At 45.9% G+C, this 19,895-nt stretch overlaps 1 long non-coding RNA gene across 1 annotated transcript; it reads right to left on the bottom strand.

Moving 5' to 3' along the window:
- Positions 1 to 425: 425 nt before the first annotated feature.
- LOC142803400 (uncharacterized) lies at positions 426 to 18,970 on the bottom strand. Its single transcript, XR_012894096.1, has 3 exons — positions 18,901 to 18,970; positions 8,566 to 8,690; positions 426 to 489 (listed from the first exon to the last, which is right to left on the bottom strand). It is a non-coding gene; the product is annotated as an uncharacterized LOC142803400 (long non-coding RNA).
- Positions 18,971 to 19,895: the final 925 nt, after the last annotated feature.

The following is a 19,895-nucleotide window of genomic DNA, read 5'->3' as shown; positions in this document are numbered from 1 at the left end:
TTTAAAAGCAATATAGTAAAGATGAACTAAGGAAAAGAAAAGAAGAAGAGGGCCAAGGGAGAAAAGGGAGAGACCAAAAAAGAGAAGAGATAAGAAAGTGGGGATCCAGTCGAAGGAGTCCAATGACGGGGCACCACTCTTCAAGAGCTACACGGCGTCAGGAGACCGCGGCGGGCGAACTAGTCGGCGGGAGCTACGCTGTCGTCGGAGCTCGCAGGGGCGCGTCCGATCAGCTTGAAATCCTCCGATCGAATCCAGTTTATGGTAGGTCGATTTCAAATATTGATTGTATATGCATACACTCTCACAGCACGACTGAAGGTTTACAGGAAATCCACAAATCATCAGCGCTGTGGCAACATGTGAGACATTATCTGTGGAGAGATTTTCAACTTCTACAGAAAGATTTTATGTAGTTTACGCTACCTTGTAAGCAGCTCCCATACGAAGTACTTGTATCATCGGACGCCTGTTCGGCCAAGGGTTGGTCTGAAAGAACGTAAGTTCAAACATATAATGAAATGCTGCAAAACCTTTAGGTGTCGCACTGTTAATTGCCATCAAAATATGCCACATGATGACCTAATAATTTTTTTTTTCATATTCCCAAATTCCGCGCAATTGGCTGGTAAAACAATAATCTCACCCTAACTAGGGGAAGCTGTAATGTGTGAGCTCAGTTAATATGTCATCCCTTGTTTTTAACATATTGCCATACAACATTCCTTTCTTTATATGTATCGCGTTAACAGACCATTGCAGGTGCTGAATTGCTAAAAGCACACCAGAATGTTTGGGAGCATTCCAAATTTTTTAAGGATCATCTGTAATGCTTGGGCGTGGAATCTCTTCTCAAACAACCACAGTCAACAGCGATAACGATCGAACGTTCGATGCTCAGCATGTGTAAAATGCAAACGTGCCTTGCCATGTATGAGATTATCGACGGCCGACGCTCTCAGAATGTGTTGCGTGCATTCCTTGTTTAAGTTTGAGTTTGCGTTTCCAGGCCACAAGTTTGGTCAAATAAAGAGCTTCATCTTGGACACGCCGAAAGCTGCCTTCGTCAACGTGACGACTCCGTGACAGGTGAAATTGTTCAGTTAGTAGCTTAGGTAACGCACAAGAACACACTCTTGCTATCCTTCCTTTAGCTCCCTTATACGTGAAAGTCCAGTAATATCTGGTGTTTTGATTGATATCACATGTGGGGTTTACATCCCAAAAGCACCATATTGTCACGATGAATCACAAGTACTGGGGGTTTATTAAACCACTGATTAGCTAGCTCTAGGACGATGCGTCAGTCGTGGCTGGCTCTCGAGCAGAGAAGAAGCAGGCGATCTTGTTTTTTCTTTGATATTGAGAGTCGCTCTTGCAGTCGACTCACCACGTGTGGGTGGCATTATCCCCCTTTCGAAAAAGAAAAAAAAGCCCCGAAAGAAGGAGAGAAAAGTACATAGCACAATACCGATGTTAAAACATAGACACGCGAAAAAGCAAATAAATTTGAAATTCGGATAAAGTAAATGTATAAAGTTAAAGAGCGTTCTAATATAGGATAAGTCAATGAACGAAGAAGCGAGTTCACAAAAATAAATAAAGCACTCAAAGAACGGTGTACGGTAAAGAAAAAGTTACGAACAACGCGCAATAAATGGTTTCATGCGCAACACATGAATGATGTCCGGCCTCGGTCATGTCCTGCTCTGTGCCTGTGGTGTTGAGTCCGGAACCACTTCTTAGTTCACGTCACTGACGCGGCGTAACACATTATATGGGCCAAAGTACCGGCTCAGTAACTTTTCAATAAGGCCAAAGAAGTGATTTCACAAAAATAAATAAATAACTCAAAGAACGGTGTACAGTAAAGAAAAAGTTACGAACAACGCGCAATAAACGGTTTCATGCGCAACACAAGAACGACGTCCGGCCTCGGTCACGTCCTGCTTTGTGCCTGCGGTGTTGAGTCCGGAACCACATCGTAGTTCACGTCACTGACGCGTTGTAACACATTATATGGGCCAAAGTACCGGCTCCATAACTTTTCAAGAAGGCCACGGTGGCGGACGGGTGTCCCCACCCCAACTTGTTCTCCGGGGTTTTAAAACACTTCTCTGTGGAGGGTGTTATAGCGTCGTGCGTCTGCCTGCTGTTGCTAGCCGATGTGCAGTCGCACTACTAAGTGGTTCTAAGAGAAAAAGGAAGAAAAAAGTGAGCCCCATAACTGTCTGCTTCAGGGAGCGACACCTCAACATAAGCTCACAAGGGATGGGGGTGAAGGGGGATTAAAAGTATAGAATTAAAAGTATATATAGAGAGAAAGATGCACTAGGCCAGTGAGCGAGGACAAATCGAGGGGATAAGAGAGATAGGAAATATGGAAACACGGTCACAGGAGTCCGAGGACGGGGCACCACTTGCGAGAGCTCTTGTCGGCGTCAGGAGATGGCATAGGGCAAGTCCGGTAGGTCAGAGCTGCACTGTCGTCGAAGGTCGGCATCAGGAGATGACGTAGTGCCAGCCCAGTCGGCCAGAGCTACGCTGACGTCGGAGATCGCGAGGGCACAACCAGTTGGCACGAAATCCAGCGAGCCGCAGTCGCGCGAGATGCGGGGCTTCCTCAGAAGGCTCTGCGAATTTTTCGGCGTCAGTTGCCAACTCGTCTTCGTCTTGACACGGTAGCATAGAGTCCTGCATGGTCTGCACTTCGTGGCCCTAGAGAAGCCGAAATGGCGTGAATCGTGTGGTCTTTTGCACGGTGGTATTATACGCGAAGGTCACGTAGGTAAGATCCGGTCCCATGTTTTGTGCTGCACGTCGATGTACATTGAGATTATGTCTGCGAGGGTTTTATTCAGTCGCTCGGTAAGTCCGTTGGTTTGCGGGTGGTACGCAGTTGTCTTTCGGTGTCTGGTGTTGCCCAGTTTGAAAACTTCGTCCATAATAAGCTGTGCCGTGAATACCGTCACTCTGTCCGTTATTATACTGGAAGGAGCACCATGTCGTAAGACAATGTAGCGCATGAAAAATTGTGCTACCTCAGTAACCGTGGCTCGTGGGATCGCCTGCGTCTCAGCGTAGCCTGTCAAATAGTCGGTCGCGACGATCACCTATTTGTTGCTGTCCGCAGATAGGGGAAATGGCCCGAGAATGTACATGCCGACTTGGTCGAACGACGTGCAAGGTGCTTCAATGGGCTGAAGCAAACCAGCTGGCTTAACTGGTGGGAGTGCTGGGTAGTCTCACGAATGCTGCAGACCCCCCTCCCCCTTCTCCCCCAGGGAGCCTTAATATGAGTCCAGTGCCAGTAAATACTTCCGTACATCGGACCAGCCGTTGAACTAGGGGATTGCCTCCTGAAGTCGATGATACTGCTCCCACCACGTCGACAAACACGACCAGCGCTTTGGTGTAAACCCCGCCAACCGGCACGAGAAGCATGACGTTGAACCGCTATACCCTGGAAAGCCCACGGGCACCGGCGACGTTTTGTGGTACAGAGCGCTATGACGTTGAGGACCGGTTGGCAGACTTCGAGCGCGTAGCCACCTTAAATCAGTGGGACGACGCGGCGAAACTGGGTCGTGTCTATTTCTATCTCGAAGACGGGGCACGTACGTGGTATCAAAATTGAGAGGAGCAGCTGACGACGTTGCCCGAATTCTTTCGTAGACTTCTGAAGACCTGTGCCAGCGCCGACCGCCAAAAAAGAGCTGAACGAGCTATTCTGGCCCACGTTCAGTTGCCGAACAAAACTGTGGCCACGCACGTCGAAGACATGACGCACCTCTTCCGATGGGCTGATTCAAGAATGACGGAGGTGAAGAAGTTGCGTCACTTGATGCGTGGTGTCAAGGACCAGCTTTTTGCCGGTCTCGTGCGAAGCTCTCCGAAGATGGTCGCGGAGTTCTTGTCCGAAGCCGTGACAATGATAAAATGCTGTGGCAGCGATCCAACCAATACGACATGCAAGTCAGTGGCATGTCCACTGCTGACATTTTCACCGCCACTGGAACCAGCAATGACTCTGTGCGTGAACTCATCCGTAATATAGTACATGAAGAGTTGCAAAAAACTTGTCTAACACCTCGTCCTTCGGTTAGCTCTATTGCAACTGTGATCAAGGATGAGGTGCACCAGGCCCTCCGGGGCACCTTGCTTTCTGATACAGCTGCTCCAGCTCCTGCTAAATACCGCCGTGGGACAACCTACGCGGAAGCCTTGAGACACCCTGCTGCATCGCCGCCATTGTTTGTCGATCCTGTCCCTGATGTTTCACTCGAGTCAGCGCAGCACATACCGTATTACGAAGACACGTACACGTCACCGCCGTTGTCCTTTATCCGTGGCGCTTCTGTCACCCATTGTTCGGTGCAACAGGTCCTGTACATCGACGATCGGCACACGTCTCCTCGAAAGTCTGATGTTTGGCGCACACTTGATCACCGGCCTGTGTGCTTTCACTGCGGAGAAGCTGATCACTTGAACCGACAGTGCCCATATCGCTGTCTGAGACTTTACGGCTTCTCTGCGTACTCGCCGCCACCCCGTTACGGCCAGAGACCACGCGACATCGAAAATTACCTCTCCCAGCAGCATGTACCGCCATCTGCCGGTCGCCGGTCGCGATTGCCATCACCGAGGCGATATTTATAAACGCCCAAGCGGTATTATACCGCACGATGTCCCAGCCCCCGCCAGAAAAACTAGCCGAAGTGACCTCTGCGGGCGGGGTCGCTGGACGTCTAAGCGCTGAAGACCTCCTATTGACGCATAACCGTACAGAAACTGGTCCGACACTACCTGCTGCTGCAGAAGATATCTGGCTTTCACTCGACATAGCAGTGACGATTGATGGTTGTGCAGTTAATTCGTTAGTGGACACCAGCGCAGACTATTTCATACTGAGCAGGAAACTGACAACGCAGCTGAAGAAAGTAAACATGCCGTGGCATAACTCGCAGATTCGGACAGCTGGTGGCCACGTCGTTACTCCACTGGGCGCCTGCATAACTAGAGTACATATTCAAGGGTATACATTCGTAGCAAGCTGCCTTGTTCTACGTGAATGCTCCCGTGACGTCATTCTGAGAGTTGACTTTCTACAGGAAAATGGAGCTATCATTGATCTGCTAGAGCACCGCGTCACGTTCTCAGCCCAGCGAGCAATCAACGTGCAGAATGACGGAAGGCGTGTCGACGTACTCCGTATTTTTGAAGAGAGCGTGACGCTTCTTTCACGAGCAAGTGTTGTAGTCGACGTAACATGCTGTGTTTTGAGCGATGGTGATGTGGTGGCCGAGACAAATTTAGAACACCTCCTGCAGCAAGGCATCTGTGTAGCTAGAAGTGTAATACACCTTCGTGATTGCCGATCCGAATTGCTCGTTACCAACTTTAGCAATGAGCATCGACACCTTTTCCGTGGCACTTCGATAGCGTTTGCCCACAAAGTATCATACGTCACCAACTGTCTCACGTCAGAACTTGCGGATACCACAGGCACGTCAATGAGTAATATTGACATCAGTCCTGATCTGTCCACCGATAACCAGACTGTGCTGCGAGTGCTCTTGTTCGAGTTCAGGTCTTGCTACGCAAGTAGCGTAAATATCCACCAGACGTCCATCACTCAACACAGGATCATCACGTACGAGGACGCACGCCCGATATCCAGCACCTCCACTGGTTTGTCACGATGAATCACATGTACTGGGGGTTTATTAAACCACTGAGTAGCTAACTTGACGTCGATGCGTCAGTCGTGGCTGGCTCTCGAGCAGAGAAGAAGCACGCGATCTCTTTTTTTTTCTCCAGGTTAAGAGCCGCTCTTGCAGTCGCTTCACTACGTGTGGGTGGCATTATGATCATGAAAGACGCTGTAGTGGAGGACTCCAGAAACTACGACTACCTTGGGTTCCTTAACGTGCACCCAAAATTGAGCACACGGGCCTACAGCATTTTCGCCTCCACGGAAAACGCAGCCGTTGGAGCCGCGATTCAATCCCACGACTTCTCGTCCACAGCCGAGTACCTTAGCTGCTCGATCACCGCAGCGGGGCGTTAATAATATTCTGGCGTTTTACGTCCCAAAACCACGATGTATGATGTATGATTGAGAGACACGCCATAATGAAGGGCTTCGGAAGTTTCGGTCGCCCGGTGTTCGTCTTTAAGGGGGTATTGTATAGGGCACATGCTATTTGTCAGTTTTTATTGCGATATCAATTATATGGACACTCTCGGCTGTATTTCGCCGCTGGCGTCGATGGCATGCACCATACATGTATGCGTATCTATATATATGAAAACGCAAGAAACAAAAAAAATCCAGAAAAAAGACTGCGGCGCGCGGAATCGAACGTGGGACCTCCGCGTCGTAAATGCGAGGCGTTAAAGCGTTAAACATCGAGGCACCGAATAGTACCTCGCTTAACATTCAAACGGCAAGCTATTTATATCTACCACTTACCGCTGTTGGCAGGCATCTCGAAGGAAGGGGAGGGGGACTATTGTGTTTTCTGCATTATCAGCAAGATGGCGCAGTGGGCGCGCCTCGGCTCTCATCTATAGCGCGTACTTTGGCCCGCGTAGAGAATAAGGGGGTGTACGCTCGATCGCGTGCCCTTATCTTGCAGTGGGGAGAATCGCACGTCTTGACTAGTTTTTGGGTTTCGCCGGAACGATTCTGTTGTAGTTACCGGGTGCACAAAGGGCACTGCAATCGTTGCACAGCCTCAGTTTGCGAAAAGGGCGCGTTTTTCAGACACAGCGAAGTTACTGAAACGCTTATTCGTGTTCATTTGTACCTGTGAGTACGTTTCGTGTATAATTCATGCGTAAGAAACGCAGGGCACTTTTTGATCTGCTTGCCATTCTGCACGTACCCATCTAATTTGTTGCTATCACATGCATTGCTTCGCCTTTGCGGTAAAGCTGTGACATTTTTTAGGGGCGAAGCTTCTTATAGCGGCACCCGTTCGTCCCTTGTAGCCGTTGTAGTGTAACAAGTATAACATTTTGACCTTCAAGATGGTGCCGGTGATAGACTTTTTTCATGCGTTGTTGAACAATAAAAAATAGTGCTCAATGTACATGCCAATGGCTGCTAACAGGGAATGAGAGACAGGAGCATTTGGCTTTTAGTTAACGCGCATGCTGCAATCCCCATTAGCAGTCATTGGCATGTACATTGAGCGCTGTCTGACAAGAAAGGGTTGCTACGTTATACTCGCTGGGTGTAACCTCCTTAGTTTTTGAAAGGTTTAGCGAGCGTTGAGCCGCAGTGCCATTAAATACAATGAACTAGCATATACCATGAAATCGAGGGGGTTAAAGGTATATACTTCACCACGAGAGCACTTAGACGTACGCGGCTAGATTAATACATACGTATATTGAGACAATCTAAGTGCCCGCAGTTGGCAAATACACGCTTTGCACTTAAGAAAGGCGTGGCCGAATTTACCATTTTCATAATAGAACAGGCAGCAAGGCTAGCCTATAGTTATTCCATGATGAGACGAGGGGTACGCGTTCGTTTAGATCTTCATGCAAGACCTTGATTTAGACGAGTTGGTACATTCTCAGCAGGGGAAAAACTGCGCAAAAAGGACGAGAACACAGAAACACTCGTACAGTGTACTGGGTTTCTGCCTCCTTGTTTTTTTTCGTGCTCTTTTTCCCCAGCTAAGTACGTATTTGTCCTTATATTTTGTATCTTCGTACTCACAACCGATTCCAAAATGATTTTAATGTAGTACTCACGGTGACATAAAGAAATTTCAGTATAGCGTAAGAGTAATTGTCATAGTCCACAAATATGAACAGGCTTATCATTGTGTCGGCGTCTTCGTGTAATCATCACGCAATAATTCGAAAATAAAAGAGATCTCCACGAAAGTATGACAGGTAGTGGCCAGGATAGTAGAGATGCTTGCCCTGAACCTGGGCACCGCGCTCTACAGTGGTCGTCACATTCGCTCAACAAAAAGTTAGCAGGCATACAATGACGCCCGTTCATTCTTTGTAGAGGGAATCTCGAAACCTCTTTGTGCTGGTGTTACAGATGCGAGCACAGATGTCTAAGCGGGACACCATAGTAGACCACCACTTGTTGCGTGCGCGCTTACTCTAAACGTTCTCGCGTACCGACTGACTCGTAAAACCAGCTGCGCTTCATGAGGCGTGTAAATGTTGTCAGCGCAATATCATGAGCTTGCGTAATGCAGTGAGGTAAGCGTTATTGGCGGCACTTTTAAATGCTACGGAGTGCTGCAGGAGTCACCAGCCATTTTACTCGTCCACGATTATTGAAAACAGAGCGTCTATTTTGCTAGTTTCCGTCGTGTACCTACGTGACACCTATATTTTTATGAAGTGAGCACGTTAGAGTCTTTTACCACCAGAACACGTCGCAAGAACGCATATTACGTGTGAATACAACGAAGCGGATTTTAAAACGGCACGCTTCGGTAACACTTGGATGAAATAGTGCCAATGGTCGTAACCAAATCATACGAAAAATTGTATATTTTACAAAAATGAAATAACAGAACTTACCGCATTAGCGGCGCGCTTGAAGCCCCGGAATCCTCGTGCTATGCACTCGGCCATTAGGTTCCACCGAGCGTTCGTCGTCTCGTCCATCTGAGAGCTGAACCCGCCCCTTCTGTAGAAGGTTAGTCCTGCGCAGGTGTTAAAAAAAAGCCGTGTTAAGCGTAGACGAAGACGATCATACCATGGTAGAGTTGCTCCTAAGCTCTGATGCGGGTTGATTGAGAATGTGTGCCGCATAAAATGACTGTTACCTTGTACGACGGTGTACCCCAGTTGTTTCAAGATAGCGAATCAAAATAGCCCCACGCTGGCTACGGTGAGAAAACTCCCCGGTTCCTTTGCGCATACGCCCAAGTTGACTCAAAGGTGAAAGCTATTTTCGTCTCTTTCGTCTCCACGCCACGGTCGTATAATTTAATGGCGCTCGACTGCTGGCCCAAAAGTTGCTGGATCGAATGCCGGCAGCGGTGGACGAAGGAAGCGAAAATGCTTGAGGTCCATACGCTTAGACTTAAGCGCGCGTTACGGAACCTCAGGAGGTCTGATTTTACGAAGCCTTTCACTACGCTGTCCATAATAATTGTGCCGTGGTTTTGGGCTAGCGAAACGGCCGCCAGCGCATCATGAGCGTGGCATGTAGTCATGTTACATGACACGCATCTAATGTTTATCATGTTTGCACTAGTATCATACACTCTTGAAAAAAAGTTAGTAAAAAGGTAGCAACTGCAAGCGAATAGGTAGTAACTGCAGCAGTTACTACCTTTCTTTGACCGTTACTTACCTTTTGCTACCTGTTTACTACCTACGTTAGTAAACAGTTACTAGCTTCTACCGTGACTAAAATTTTTCGACCTCTTTACTACCTACGTAAGTGAGCAGTTAGTAACTGAAATGAAAGAGGTAGTAACTGCAGCTGTTACTACATTTCTTGTCCGTTACTACCTCTTTGCTACCCGGCTTTTGACTATCTAATCCAAAATAGTGTGTGAATGCGATTCTGATCATTTATGAGAGGAATCGTCTCAACATATTATTGTTAAACGGAAAAATAACGCAGAAGGTATACATAGATCAAGAAAATACATTTCGTTCTAAATTACTCAACCGAGGTATGAATACTTCACTCTGATACTGTCTAAACGGAGAAGTACAAGTTAACGAACCATAATCAAGTGCTACACGCGCCGTAATAGACAATTACAACAAACTTAGTAAATTACAGCAAACAGTAACAATACCGGCAAATCAAAATGACCAGATGATCACAATTAGCCTCGAGGACAGTCCCAATTATTCCACTGCGGCGTATCTCCAAATATTGTCATCGTTTTAGCGCGTCAGACCCACAAAACAATTATTACCTTTTCAACACTGATATATTAGTCGTGTGAAGCATTCAAATGCACTGAGAATGAGTTCGGTACCTTGTTCCGGCCACTGTACGTAATGCCTTTTTTGGCCATTTTATAATAATAAATATAACATATATTGTTTTATAAGTAAGGCTGATTAAAGGTCTTGTGCTACGTCACCAAACACACGTAACCGAGTAGTACAATATAGTGCTATAGGTTTACATTTCTTATAATTCCTCCTGAAACGCAGGTGCTCCTCTTTGCCAGACATGCCCCTGCAAAGTAGGGGCTATATATACCCCACGCTTACTTCTTACTGCATGTATACGTGAAAAATAGTCAATAAAGAAAACAAATACCTGAAAAATAGTGAACCTGTTTTGTCTATATTCATGGCACACCACGCTTCTTACCCGACTTTGTCTAGTAATAAGGCATTGATTAGCCAACATTAGCAGTGGAGAAATATGCCCAAAGTAATGAACTAGGCAGCATCGGGTACTACTTTTTTTGAAACCTGTAAAAGTTACTACCGATGGGTGGTGACGGCTAGGGTAGTAACAGTTACTAACTGCTGGTGCTAACAGCAGAGGTAGTAACTATTACCACCCTCGACGTTACTATCTGCGCTTACTACCAGGGTTGCAACATATGTGACAAACCATTATTACCCCAAAGTTAGCAAGTACTACCACCTTTTTTCTAAGAGTGTACCTTCATCACTCATTCACGTCCCGTAATACCAAATTTGGTTTAAGTGAAGCTAGCGAAACGGCCGCCAGCACATCATGAGCGTGGCATGTAGTCATGTTGTTACATGATACGCATCCTATGATTATCATGCTCACACCAATCACATACCTTGGTCATCCATTCACGTACTGTAATACCAAATTTGGTATATGTGATGCTAGCGAAACGGCCGCGAGCACATCATGAGCGTGGCGTGTAGTCATGTTGTTACATGACACACGTCATGATATTCATGTTAGGATGTGTCGCTTGTTTTCGCCATGCAATCATGCCATACGATACCAGCTTTGCAACATGCCATGTGAACGAAACCAGCGCAAGAGCTGCAGGACCATGAAATGTAAATCATGACATTCATGATATACCTGTCATGATTTTCATATTATGACTAGTCAAATATGTTCTTCATACAGTCATGTTACGCCATACTAGGTTTGGTATTGATAGCATTATCGAAGCGGCCAGGTGAGCTAAATGTCGTAGGCGGCTAGATAGGTAGCTACGCTCAAAGTTACCGAAGTTCACCAAGAAATGCTTCGCATTAAAAAAAAAAAACACCGGCGCCGAATGCGACGAGTCCTATAGGCTTGTGGCACTCTGTACAACCTCACCAAGACGAGATCATTCATCTGAAGGAAGCTCCATCCGTAGTAACAGTGCCTCTGTCTCGTCCTCGTTAGTCACACACCGCAGAAAAATCAACCCTGAACTATTGGTTTTTTACTGATCTTTAAGAAAAAAACTCCCGAGCATTTCCCCGAGGGTGAACATGGTTAAGTGCGAATGCACGGGGTGATGCTATGAGGGGGAGTAAAGTTAGAATCCATTGGCATTCGCCAGTGAGTTAACGTAAACTCCCCCGTGTGATCGCATTGCGATTGCAGGAACCATTAGACCCTCTTGGGAAATCTTGGGGAGTTTACGCGTATATGTGAGAGTAAATTCCCACTATAATGATGTTTATGTCCGCGGCCCGCTTCACCCGCTTGCGCTTGGCATCAAGGCCCTTCGCAGCGCTGCCTTGTCTTCAAACAGCGCGACATCTTCAACGACGCGTGCAATGCTCGCATTCGATTGCGTTGTACTCGTTGTTGGAGGTATCGCAGTGGAGTTTGATGCCTGCGATGAATCCATACCTATGACGGCTTGTCGATCTCGGGCAAGTCGTGGTGCGCGCAGCCACGGAGCGGAGGGCGGAGCGCGCGCAATCACGTGGTGTGTGACGTCGCTGCGCCGTTGCTACAGACGCTCCTCTCCGCTCCTCGCGCCGTTGCTAGGGGAGAGGTGCAGGCGCACCGCAGACGGCGGATTCAGGGTCGCTTTTTGGGCGCACGTTAAAGAACCCCAGGTGGTCTAAATTTCCGGAGCCCTCCACTACGGCGTCTCTCATAATCATATAGTGGTTTTGGGACGTTAAACCCCACATATCAATCAATCAAGGGTCGCTTATAAAGTGCATTCGCACCTAAAGCTATCTTTTCGGCTGGTAGTAGTGACTGCAACCGCGATGCGCTATTTACTGTCTGACATTTCTTGCCCAATCCAGCTACGAGATTTCTACGCGATTTACCGAGATACGATGGTGGAAGCGCAAAGGTATGGACCGTAATTTTACGGGAAAAAGTTTTTACTAAAACAAACCATGCCGAGCAACGACTGCGCGTTTTACTTTCATTACGTGTATGTTCTTTGTGTAAAAGTCTAGTCTGCCAACGCATTAGCTTAACCATGCATTCAGAGCTGTCGAAATTTTGCATGTTTATTGCACGCTATTCGTGAAAGCTACGTAATTTGCGTTTAAGGAAGTTGTTAACAATTTAAAGTACTTAGTACTCTACTATGGAAGAGCAAAAAACCGTCCCGTGGGCCTCACATTTCATGAGGCTCTACCTGAATTCACCATCGTAACAATAGGAGCGTTATCAAGTGGACACTGCAGTGAAAAATATCAAATTGCACCAAACTGAGATGATCCTGATCGTAAGGGATACCTACACCGGTTAAGCACAACATGTTTTAAGATAGTTGAAAAACAAGTTGTGAAAAAAAATCTTGCCGGGAAAACAGTGTCTTGAAAGTGGAGACAGACCATGGCCATTTTACTCAGCACGACAAAAATTTTGCTATGTTTGTGTTTAGAACAAATGGTAAAATAACTAGGAACTAAAACTACACACAAATAAGTGCACAGGTAACAATGCTCTTATCCGTCCTTTTCTGGTCCTCACTATTTCGCGCTGCCTTTACAAATTTCTCCTTTGTCACACCAAATGGCTGAAGCAACCACTTTAAACAAACAGATTAGAGACCTATGCCATCCCGCTAGTAAATGGTAGTCGAAACGAAACTACTAAGGAACCTTAAAAGGAAGGCACACTGAAGTTTATTCAATACTGGCAACAACAGTTCCGGTTTTTACAAATGAACACGAAAAAAAATCAGCGCTCGAACGACACCAACAGACAGGAGGGCACATTCATTATCTTAATTATGGCACTAAGATAGCCAAAGATCATGAATCACTGATAAAACAGAGTAAGTTTGTACAGATACATGCATAACAATTGGCAGAAAATATCACATTCATCAAATGCTGCAAATATCAGATGCTACACACCATAAACCTACACAAGGAATGCTACAGAAATGATACTAACACACCATGGACACGTGTGCTGCAGCCCCGGGATTTATAATATAATATTTGACATGATTTCATTAGTGGACACGTTACCAATGCTCTTTTATTTTTATTACTTTCGTTGGGACCAGCTATACTTCATTTTATAATGAACCTAGTATTCACAAGAATAGAGCAAAACCACGTTGTCTTTAATAGGTCATCATAGGAGAATGTGGTAATTGTCGGTAAAATGTAGGCTTCGCGTTCGTCGCTACAAATTGGCGAAAGCTTTCACTCCAGAATTTTTATGGCGAAAACCTTAAGTGTCTCACGAGTGTGATATTTTGAGATACGCGATGACACATTTCGGTACACAAAGAATTGATATACTGTCCCTATAGGACAAGCTCCTCGTAGGGCCCATGAATTGAAGTCTGCGACACACGGGTGCACTCATAACAGTCATGATGGAACGATGCGAATTTTGCCATTACCCGAAACGCTCACCAGATATGACGGTTTTCATCTGCCAGCCAAATGGAGCTACATTAGCGCGCTGTTTTTTATACGTGAATCTGTATGTTAATGTGGTGCTACACATGCAGCAAGCCCTAATAATCGTTTTTTTAACTTTATGTAGAGCTTTCAACAAGTACATGCTACTAGTAACGCATAGCTAACAGGGCTTCTCTATTCACTGTCACAAGGGTCGCTCCACGGATTCGCAGCTCGACCGCAAGCGCTGCGCATAATCCTGCAGTAGACTCCGGAGAAAAACAATTCAATAGACTCAGGAGCAAAAGAAAAAGAACACAGCTTTCACCTGCACCTTGGGCTAATTAATGCACAAGCGAATGTGCGACTTCTTTAAAACCTTCTCGCATTTGAACTCTACACACCAAAGCCCAATGCTTAAACCATCGCAGTACCTACACCGATTGCCTTTCTGCGTTGGACGTCTGAATCTTTACCATCCTGTCTGGCCAACCTAAATGCACAACTTTATTCCTTCCTGTGGGAAGGCACTACTTCCGGCATAGCCTTAAATGAACAGCCATTACAAATTGGGTGGTTCAGCCGGAAGTGAACCGGAAGATGCCTAAGCTGCACCACCAAGATAGGAACCCGTTCACACCGCCTCCTGATCCACTTGCAGTGCTTCGTTTCTCGGCGAAGACAACCACGCAGCAAGGCAGGAGATGTCTGTTCGCGTAACACTGTCCGTTTTAAATGACGCCTCAAAAGACATTTCACCGTAGTGTAACATGATGAGAGACTGAAAACCCCGGCATAATGCATTCGTAGACCTGTCGTCGGTGTGTCTTCGAGAGATCGGCGGCTGAGCGAAAATTCGCCCCATATCTTTGCTTCAAGTGGGCAATCTTGGGAGAATTACCAATGCCCTCTCAGAGGCTGGCGCGGCGTCTGAATAGGCAGCTCGAGCACCCAATGGAAGGCTTTTCTTCGCTACCCTATTGCGTATCCCCGACACCGTCCCTCGTTACCATGGATTATGGCGGGGGCTTCACTGCTTAGCCGCAGAATACAAAGGCAGAGCGGGAAGCATGGCTAAAAATAAGGTGCAGGTGTGCAAGTTTAGTCGGTGTCGCTGCGTGTGCCTCCAATGAGACTACAGAATCGGCCAACGAAATACTGTGAGCTCGACAAGGCGCGAGCGGGGTCCTCGAGAGACAACCCGAGGACTGTTTGTGTCTTTGCAGTATACACAGGCCAACGACCAAAAAAAAAAGACACTCCTAAAGACAGCCCGCAGACCATACTCGGTGTCGTGTCTCTTTAGCGCCTTGAGGCAGAGTGGGTACCTATGCAGCTGCTCGCTTTACTGACACGGTGGCTGATGATGATGATTAATTAGGCCTGAGCGCTCTGTATAGGGTGGGATTCAAAACCACTCACTCGCTGCGCTGTTCCTAAGGTGTGAATACTAGTGCGATTCAAAGCGTCTACAAAAATAATGTACATATTATTGCTTCTTCTGACCCTAAAAGTAAAAGAAGTATTAAATGTTGAAGAGGTAGTATTAGTGTCAGAAGAGGTATTAAAATGTGTATTATTGCTTAGTAGGTAAAAACCATATAAAGTTCTGGCGTGACTCTTGCTTTGGTCAGACACGTGAATAGAACGCAGAACACCTGCGCTAACTTTGGGCTGGAGCATCAGTCTTTTTACTTTTGCATTCATCGTGACTTTTTCGCTTCCTACTGTCGCCATGATACAACACCAATATTTCTTTGACCACGGCCTTCTTAAAGCGGTAGGGCTTGCTCTCTGGATTCCGTGCCGACCGGTTGTGCCTGTTCTTTTCTAGAATGTGCCTTTGTTTCCTTGAAGTGTGCTGGTAGCCATGCTATAATTGCTGTTTTTTACCCTCCCCCGATATGGGCTGCACGTTTTCGGATGAATTTTCTCGTGTTCTGGGCGATATTCACACCCATTTTCCGAACGCTGTACTTAACATTTTCGGTGATTTCAATTTTCCTGCCATTAATTGGAGTTCCCTTACTATTCCACCAAGTGATGTTGAAGCGCACAAATTTTTGCAGAGTTGCCTGGACTTTTCTTTAACTCAACTCATCAATTTTCCTACACGCTGCTAAGCGACAAGTTCAAATACCCTTGACCTAATTTTAACAAATGAACCCGATGTTTGCTCGAACATTAATATTTTTGATGGTCTTTCCGACCATGCGATTATTACGGGAAACTTGATTCGCCCACTTGTCGAAAGAATAGCAACTAACAAATCGATTAGGTGCTATAACAGAGGTAACTTTGATAGCATAAATAATGAACTGTCTGCCTTTTACAAAGAATTTATACATGGTCACCTCCAGCGCACCATTCAAGAAAACTGGTTGCTGTTAACAAATAAACTTACTGGCCTCAACAATAAATTCATACCTGTCATCACCGTGAAAACCCGAAGCACGGTTCCTTGGTTTACTCAGCAGCTCCGACGGTTGAACAACAACAACAAAAAAAAAACGTTTATATAAACAGGCCGTCCAAAAGGATACCTTTAACTCTTGGACGAAATACAAAAAATGCGATAAAGAATATCAGTCGCTTTTGAAATCTACTCGCCGCCATTTCTTTAACCATGATTTATCATCTATACTTGCAAATAATCCAAGCAGATTCTGGCGCGTTGTTAACCCCAAATGTTATCCTGATATAGTCCTAAGCAATAACGATGGCGTTTCAGTTCCCACATCTCAATGCAAAAATGTCTTAAACCAGGCGTTTTCCTCAGTTTTTACCAGAGAAGACGTTTCATCCGCTCCCATATTGCATAGTTTCAGCAGCACAGTCATGCCGGAGATTGTTATCAGTGAGGCCGGTGTTCTGTCCCTTTTACAGAAACTAAAAATTTCTTCCACCTTGGATAATCCAGGCTTAAATAATAAAATCCTGAAATCTATATCATTCAGTATCACCCCCTTCTTATGCGCTCTGCTTTCCCAGTCTTTGTCTACCGGAACTCTACCCCAAGATTGGCTATCAGCTAAAGTCGTCCCCCTCTTCAAATCAGGTTAACGTTCCTCACCACTAAATTACAGGCCCATTTCCTTAACTAGTACCATTTGCAAACTCATGGAGCATATCATACACACTCAAGTAATAAACTATCTCGAACGTCACAATATCATTTTCAATTTTCAGCACGGTTTTCGCAAGGGATTTTCATGCGACACCCAACTTGCCGGTTTTGTTCACGACCTTCATAAATCCATGGATGCTGGTTGCCAGGTAGACGCCATTTTCTTAGATTTCGCTAAAGCTTTTGACCGCGTTCCTCACCACAGATTACTACTAAAGCTAGAACAACTTAACATTCACCCTATAGTTCTTGCATGGATAAAAGCTTTTCTTTCCTCCAGGTCTCAAATCACCTTTCCTATAAATTTTTATTCTTCCTCTTTACCGGTAACATCTGGTGTACCCCAAGGCAGTGTTCTTGGTCCTCTACTCTTTCTCGTTTACATTAATGATCTACCGAATTCTTTATCTTCACACGTTCGACTTTTCGCGGACGACTGCGTAATATACCGTAACATTTCTTCTGATTCTGACCGCTTAGCTTTGCAATCTGACCTTGACAAAATTAATCATTGGTGTTCATCTTGGCTTATGTCCTTAAATGTTTCTAAAACAAAGTGCATGTCCTTTACTAACGCTGCTACACGTCTTCCTAGTTAATACTCGTTGAATAATATGACACTTGAGTTAACATCTACCTACAAGTACCTTGGTCTCCACTTTCAATCGACTCTATCTTGGCACCATCATATAGAAGTCACTCTTGCAGCTGCTAACCGGTCTCTCGGGTTACTGAAACGGAACCTTAAACAGGCTCCATCGCAGTTAAAAAAACTTGCTTTTACCAGTTTAATTCGCCCTAAAATAGAATATGCCAGTGCCATTTGGGATCCTCATCAAGCCTACATCGTATAAAATATTGAATCTTTGCAAAACCGAGCTGCTCGTTTCATTTACTCAGATTATTCTACCTATTCCAGCGTAACTAACTTAAAAAACCGTGCTGAGCTAGAGGATTTGGCCATTCGTCGGAAATATGCACGCCTATCACTTTTCCACAAACTTTACAATCACCCATCATTACATGACAGTTTCTTTGAACCCGCCTGTTCCATCTTTCCCCGCCGTGATCATCCTAACAATGTCAAACGCCCGCTATCTCGCACACTTCATTTCGCTCAGTCATTCATCCCGCGCACTATTATTGAGTGGAACAGTTTGCCTGCACATATTGCCACCGAGAAAGACTTGGTAAAGTTTTCAGAGCTCATGCGCACTACGGTGACTAACTAAATATTTTTTGCTTTTGTTGTTTTCTTTTCTTTCGTTTTTTAACTATTGTATAACGCCATGCAATTGCTGCCCGTATTCATGGTTTGCGCTTCGTTGCGGTTGTCAGGTTGCACTGTATCTTGCTGTACTGCTTTTTTTCTGTTTTGTTGTTTCTGTTTTGTTGTTGCTTTCTTCAAACCTTGTTGTATTGCCCCCCCCCCCCCCAATGTAATACCCTCTTCTAGAGGGCCTTTAGGGGTAACCTGAATAAATAAATCCTATCCTTTTAATTTCTCTTTACCCCCTCCCTTGTGAGCTACTGTTTAGGTGTCGCACTACGATGCAGACAGTTACAGGGCTCACTTTTATCTTCTTTTCTCTCTAAAGAATCACATAAGGTGGTCGCGCTCATTACATATCATGACTTTTTAAACTAGTGCTCTATGCTACAGACACATGCCTCATCTGGCGGAATAGAACACATTTAGGGATGTAACTCCTGCAAACTAGGTGTTGAGCGTGGCCGTTTTCTACAACAGTGAAGGTTTTCCGGAGAAAATGTGTCGTGCAAGCTAGCCCGTTGCAACCTTTTCGTACCTTTAAGTACCATTGAAATGATTGTTAAGTACCACTGAAATGAATGTTTTCGTACCATCGAAAGGAATGTGGGTGCAGATAAGTGCGTAGAGAAACAGTTAATCGATGTCAGTGCCATACGAATTTAAAGTGACAAACATGTGTAGAAGGCTTGAGGTAATATTATTTTCGTACCTTCATGAAGGAACGCGGGTAGTAGGCTGTCGATGACCGCTTTTCCAAAAGTGCCTATGTGCAGAAAGCTGGAAACAGAAAAGCTGGATATCAGTGCTTATTTTATGCTGATTGATTGCTTCAAATGCGTGGCTGAAATAAAAAAAGTAAATTATCAGTGCAACTCTCGAACACATTTTATTCACAACTGTAGTATTTAAAGGGACAATAAAGTAAAATAAAAATTTTCGACAGAATTGAAGCTCAATGTATGACAACAACTAGAAAGGCAATATTATCAACATCAGTGCCCCACTTACCGAGAAATTAAGGTTGTAGCGACAGACGGCGTCCGACGTAGACGCGCCGTCGCAACTGGTTTAATGAAAAAGACGAGATGTAGAGGGAGCGAGGTGCCAAAGTAGAGCAGTGACCATGGCATCCAGACAGCCAGAAGCAAACTATATTCTGGGCTCCGCGCGCCACGAGCCACCGGCGCCCGTCATCTTTTTCCCTAGCCGGCGGGCCCCTCGCCTAGCGTGTTACGCGATAACAAATGAACAAAATGTACAAGAGCGTCCAGGCCGCGAATCGAAAGGGTCCGTGAGCAGTCCAGGTCGTCAACGGGAAGGGACTATCGGCAATCACAAGGTCTCTGGCGGGTGATACTGGGAAGGGCGCACCGGGCGAGGGTGGCGACGCAGGTACACTGTAGAAGGAGTGGGCGGGGGTCGTGATGAAGGGTCCCTTTTTGGCGATAGCGAGTACCATCGACAAGGCGAAAAATGGTTAAGGGCCGAGAACACACACGGGCCGTTTCGGTGCGGTCGGTTGTCGCGCGCACTCGGGCACTGATGCAGAAAATATGAATTGTAGCATGCGTCTAGTACGGCCAGTGCAGTGGGTCTAGTGGTATGCCCATGTTGGTGCTGGTGGCAACGTCGACAGGGAGTGCCGTCCACCCAGGTAGTGTGTGGACGGTAGCTTCCGGTGGCACATTACCGTCTGCGGTGGCT

This window comes from Rhipicephalus microplus, chromosome 3 (assembly GCF_043290135.1).
Source record: "Rhipicephalus microplus isolate Deutch F79 chromosome 3, USDA_Rmic, whole genome shotgun sequence".
Taxonomy (NCBI): Eukaryota; Metazoa; Arthropoda; class Arachnida; order Ixodida; family Ixodidae; genus Rhipicephalus; species Rhipicephalus microplus.
The sequence above is the reverse complement of the archived record's forward strand: the minus strand, read 5'-3'. Positions and strand labels throughout refer to the sequence as shown.